Consider the following 6061-nt stretch of genomic DNA (forward strand, 5'->3'; position numbering starts at 1 on the left):
TCGCCATTTGGAGGGCAAGTAGAAGAGACCCCTGGAGGCCAGCCACGGCCCCCTCCGGAGCAGCATGGATTCCCCGGCAGCCATGATGAATGTCCATAGACAGATAACTGTCAATACTTCTCCACTCCATTCTCGACGTTCCTCACACAGGAAAGGAAGGGTAAAGAAATGCCGGCTTCACGGTTCGCATCAACACAGTGAGGCTGTGTCCTGATTACATCCGCAACGGCCGTAGTTCCAATTGCGGTCACATTCTGAGGTACCAGCTGTCAGGGTATCAACAAGTCTTTCGGGGGGACACTCCAGCCAGTAACACTCATCCATCATCTCAGGCAATACAAACCCCAGAATGCAAGGCTGACCTCCTTGCTACGGTCCTCTGCAGGAAAAATAAAATTCAGCACTTCCACATCAGCCATTCTCAACGTGTTTCCGCTCAGGACTCCTTCACGCTCTGAGGAATGAGCCAGGACCCCCACAACTTTTGTTTGCGTGGGCAGTGTTTACCCAAACGAACTGTTTTGTAAGTCAAAACCGACACATTTTAGAAGCATGTCTTCATTAATTGATTTGAGAGAACAGGAATCAGCCCATCACGTAAATAATATCTCTTCTGGAAAAGCAACTGTATTTCCTAAAACAGAAAGAAGTCCTCAGAAGAATGACATTGTCAGTGTAGGGAGGAGCCAGGAGAACTAAAATGTTTATCACGGGCACACAGAGGCCGGCGTGGGCTGACCGGCCCTGCGGCCAGGCCAGGAGGACGCCTGCAGGACACAGGAGGACCTCCGCGGACAATCCCTTCCCCACGCCGAGAAGGGAGAACAGGAAAAGCCAGGCCTGTAAGCTGCGCCCTCCATAAAACAAAGTCCTTCGCTCCCTGGGGCTAAACCTCTGGGCAGCTGCCCCCAGGCCGTCCGCACCGCAGGTCCTCGCCTTTCCACCCGCACGTGCTTGTCCGTCCTCCCCGCGTGTCCACGTCGAAGGACAACGGATGAACTAAGTCTTTCGCCGAAGCTCAGAGGAACTAAAGAGTGGCCCATAAGCGGGGTATTTTCCCTCCCGTCTGGACTTTTCTCTTCGCGTTCTCTTGTCTTTGCCGTTCTCCTTCTCTGATACACGTTCCCTTTGACGCTAACGGGGGCGGGTGTTTGAATTCTGCCTCCTGCGCAGCTGAAAACCCTTTTCTCTCTCAGCTCAAGGCCTCTGTTGCCCCACACGGGGGCGCAGGGGGAGGAGGAATTTGCCCCGTCCTGCGTAATTCGTTGTGCGCTTTGGGCCAGGCTCCGCAATGTCTTACTTCGTGGGGAGCGGTAGAGTTTCCTAGCTGCTTCGGCATCCCGCTGGGTTCACTTTGCAATCTTACGCATCGTGGAGCCTTGGGAAACGACTCAGTGCCATTGCGAGAAGGCACTGAGTGAAAAACGAGTGAAAAAAGCAGATGATGTCTCAGTGCTACCGCTGGGAGAATCACGGTTCTAGATCAGGGATTGGCAATTACTTTCTGTAAAGGCCTCAGCAGAATGTATTTTAGATCTTGTGGGCCGTCCGGCTCCGTTCTGCTGTTGCAGCAGGAGAGCAACCACAGGCAACCCCAAGAAGCGTGCACGTTGCAACTGTAGGGATGAGGGTTCCCCCGGGGCCGTGGGTGCAGTGCACCACACCCTACTCCAGATGGCGCTGCACGGCAAGACGCCAGCTCCGCCCTGCATGTCCCCGTGGATTCCTCCCTTCTGAGTCTGGGAAGTGTTCTCTCTCAGAACGCTTCTCTGATTACCCCATGAGCTCCCAACCCATCGCTGTGGAGCGCCATCGCTTCCGACTTTGCTCCATCCCATTCACTGCCACCGAAGCTATTGTTTATTTATTCTGTGTCTCAGGGACAATGTGTTTTGTTTGCTGCCGTAGCCCCAGTGTCTGAACGACGCCTGGCATGCGGTAGGCACTTGATAAAAGTTTGCCGAATGAATGAATGAATGAATGAACTCGCTATTGATTTGCCTATCTGTTTTATTTTCACTTTTCATACTCTGTCCTTTTCTTCAAGTTGTGAGGATCCACCCATGAAATAGAACATTTAAAGAACCATGCCAGAAGAAAGAAAAAGAATGGAAGGAAGGAAGGAAGGAAGGAAGGAAGGAAGGAAGGAAGGAAGGAAGAGGAAGAAAAGAAAGAAAGAAAGAACCATCTGCTGTTTTTTGAGAAAAGCTGGTCAATGACACGATGGACATGTAATCTGTCACTTGCCTTTAGGAAATTAGGATTTCAGAACTGTGAATCCAACCGACACATGGCGAGAACCTGGCACAGGAGTCACAAAACCTGGTATCACTGGCCTCGGGCCCTGCCACCCAGCCAGGGGCATAACCTGATTGTCAAGTTCCTCAATGCAGACCCAGGGAGAGAGGGTTTGCCCTGGCTGATTTATTGCATTGCTGAGGGGAGTCCAAGAGGGCAAGAGATGTGGAAACCAGGCTGTCGAAATGAGAGGCGGTTCCCAGCACGGCTGGAGCGGACGCAGCCATGGCTAGTCACGCACAGCTAGTCACGCACAGCTGAACTGGCACGCGAATCCCGCCCAAACCTACCCCTCCTGGTTCAGGAGGCACGTCGGGACCCAGGAAGGGACGAGAAGCCTGAGAAACAGGATGGAAGGAAGCATCCCAAGCACAGGCTGGCCCCAAGCACACAGCCAAGATGCAAATGCACTGCGGCCTTCCGGGGCGAGGGCACGAGCAGGCATCTCTGCCTGCAGTGATCACAGCCAGGAGGGTGGCGGCGTCCGGGTCTGGGTCCGTCTAGACGGCAAGAAAGCCCCACAGCCGCCAGAAAGGGAGCGCGGTGCTGGCCCAGCCCGGGCGCGCACACGCCTAGCAGGTTCTTTTCAAAGAGGGAGAAAGGCTTCCGCAAGCGTGCACAGGTGAGGGAAGCGAGGGGTGCAGGGCCGCGTCCCATCACGGCCCCCCGCAGGCCCGGAGGCGCGGAGGACTGCGGGGTCAGCAGCCCCCAGGACAGCGAGCACAGCTTTCTGCGCTGCAGTTGCCCCCACGGGCACTTGCTTCCCCCGTAGCCGTTCCCACGGACATGGCTGCTTCAGTCCTCCCAGATCCTAGCTAGGCAGCACGCCCGGCTCCCATCCATTGGCGAAGACCCTTGCTCCCTGGGTGAGGCACTCCTCGCCCCTCTGCGCCGTGTAAAATGATCCCGAGCTCTGACATGGCTGCCTCTTCCCGCATTTCCAGCCACCCAGGTGCTGCATCGCCTTACACGGGGAGTAATCAATGGCAAGTCTCACTCCACTGGTCTTCCTGGTGGTTTTATGTGAATCCCCAAAGCCCGGGTGCAGGCTCCCAGCCTGGAGCTCCCGCGTTAGCGCGTGTGGCGAACCTCAGATTCTTTCCGGACCCCACTCTGCTGAGGGCCTTGGATGCCACCCTCCCGCGTGAAGCCTTGTTCTGATCTGTGTGTTGCTGAACAAGAGACCTGCAAAAAACATACGGCTTGGCTGTGGGGCCTGTTCTTATTCCCAGCAGGTTCCAAGGGACATTCAGTGGCAGCAGGAGATGAAAGGAAGGGCCTAATGTTCGGTCGGAGGGGGAGGCCCAGCCGGATTCCTGCTGCAGACTTCCCAGCCTGGTATTGGAAGCCAGACCTCCCCAGCCCGACATCGGAATCCGGATGCCCCACTGATGAAGGCCCACCCTAAAGCCCTGGCGCCACTACCCCAACCCGGATGCTCAACTGACACTCCCCGTTCTCTACCCTACCCCCACATAAGCCTATACAAACTGTGCCCTCCCATCCCAGGGCGCGACGTCTCTGGCCCCTGTCCTCTCGGGACCTGTGCAGCTCACCCGGGAGCGCTCTCCCAATAAAGGCATGTTTTTAAAACTTCTCTGGGCGCGTCGCACATTTACCTCATGCCTGACGCCACTTTCCAAAGCATCCCCGGAAAGATGCCTTGCAAATTAAGAAGGCTTTAGGAAACACTTCTCTTTTCCTTGCGACGTTTGCCTGTTTCTAAGAACGCCGTGTGTGTCCTCGTGCATCCCCGAGTGTCCAGGCGAAGGCCAGCCTCTTCTCGGGGATTTCTGCAGGCCTAATGACTAGGCTGTGGACATTTGTCACCGGAGAGGAGGCACACCCTGGGATAAAATCTGAGATTTCCCAAGAAGCAACTGGAGAACAGCTGGCATTTGGGGAGGAAGGGGAGACGTAAAGCTGTGAGTTGTGGTGATGTCATGGTAGGAACAGGCGGATGGATGTTTAGGAAGGTTGACCCGCGAATTCCCTACAATTCAGGAGGAATGGGGCCTGGCCCTAGAAGTGTTCAAAAGACTTGAAAGATGTTCGAGACCTGATAAAAGACATGTACTAAATCTACAGCGCAAAAACAGCAAAATCAAATTAAGAACTGTTTTATTAAATGGCTATACAAATACCTCTATGATTTAGCTTCTCAAGCGACTTAGCGTTCATGGTGTGGGACGTGGGCGCAGTTTAATCCATTTGACAGACAGTGTGGTGGGGGCTATACGAGTCACTGCTCTGGGCCCAGGTCCTGGTGCAGATCCAAAATGGTTAAGCCCGAATCACCCATGGACGGGGCAGGGTCGTCCAGAGGAGTATGGCTTCCTGGCCAGACATCTTCGGTGGGCACCTGTCCTACAACAGCCACAGGGGCTTTGTCTGTGACTTCCCAGGAGGTTTCGCATATATACGAGCGGTGGTCCCAGAGCCCAGGAGTGGCGAGGAGGGGAGCCGGCCACTAAGTACCCATGACAAAGGGACAACTCAAAAGCCATAAATAGGACTTCCACTTGCCCGCATTTATGACAGTAAGAAGACCCTCGAACTCAGGAGTGCAAGGGGAAGGATATGCCTGGGCACCGAATGCGGAAGACCTTGTGACGTCTGGCCTCACGCTGCCCCCGCTGCCCCCTCTGCTGGGCCTAGTCGTCCTCCAGCTGCTGGAGCTCTCGCCTCCTCAAGTTCGAGGCCCCCTGTTATCACTTCTTCCTGCACCCCTTACTTTGCTTCCAAAGGAGGTTTCATCATTTGCGACAGATGAACGTCTGTCTCCCTATTGCACAGCAAGCCGCGCACACAGAAGGCCCACAACGGGTAATTGTTCTACAAAGGACCCTTTTATGTTAAATAACGACAACAACAACATCAAATGTCCATTGCATGTTATTCTGCAATAGCACAAAACTGACAAAAGTCCCATCTGAGTGACTAGAGGCCACGTATAAGTCAAAAGAGGCCTCAGCAAACTTCATGGCATAAAACTTCTCAAAAAGGCAACAGGCAGGACATTTCCCGAATAAAGTCTCAGGTCTACTGAGGGGGACAGTCACTGTAAAGGTTAGGCTCGCGGACCGTGAAATCAGAACCTCCGGCTTCATTGTACGTGAATGTTCACAGCAGCATTCCTTGTGACAGCTGAAGAGTGGAAACGCCCCACTGACAGCATGCGGCATACCCATGCAATGGAACGTCGATCGGCCATGCAAAGGAACACAGTGCCCATGCGTGCTACAAAACGGCTGCTCTTTGAAAACTAAGTGAAAGACGCCAGTCACGAAGGACTATAGAGCACGGATACATTTGTATGAAATAGCCAGAGGAGGCAAATCCATAGAGATGAAAAGTGGACTTGTGGTCGTCAAGGGATGGGCAGGAGCGGGAGTGACAGCCAGTCGCCAAGGGATTTCATTTCAGGATGAGGAAAATGGTTGCGATTTAGGTAGTGGTGATGGGTGCTTATACTGACAAATACACTAAAGATCATTGAATTGTATGTGTATACAGGATGAAGGTTATGATGTGTGAATTATTTCTCAATTAAAAAAAATGTCTGGGTTCAAATCCTGGTTTCCCCACAGTCCAGAGGTGCGACCATGGGCAAGTCACTTAACTCCTCTGTGCCTCAGTTCCATTATCTACAAAACAAGACTAATAACAACACCAACCTGTTGCCTTCCTTATGCTGAAGTTGTAAACTCTGTCCACGAGGACAATCCACCCATCTGAGTGTAAAATAATTCATAGGAGACTC

This window comes from Rousettus aegyptiacus, unplaced genomic scaffold, assembly GCF_014176215.1.
Source record: "Rousettus aegyptiacus isolate mRouAeg1 unplaced genomic scaffold, mRouAeg1.p scaffold_m13_p_2, whole genome shotgun sequence".
NCBI lineage: Eukaryota > Metazoa > Chordata > Mammalia > Chiroptera > Pteropodidae > Rousettus > Rousettus aegyptiacus.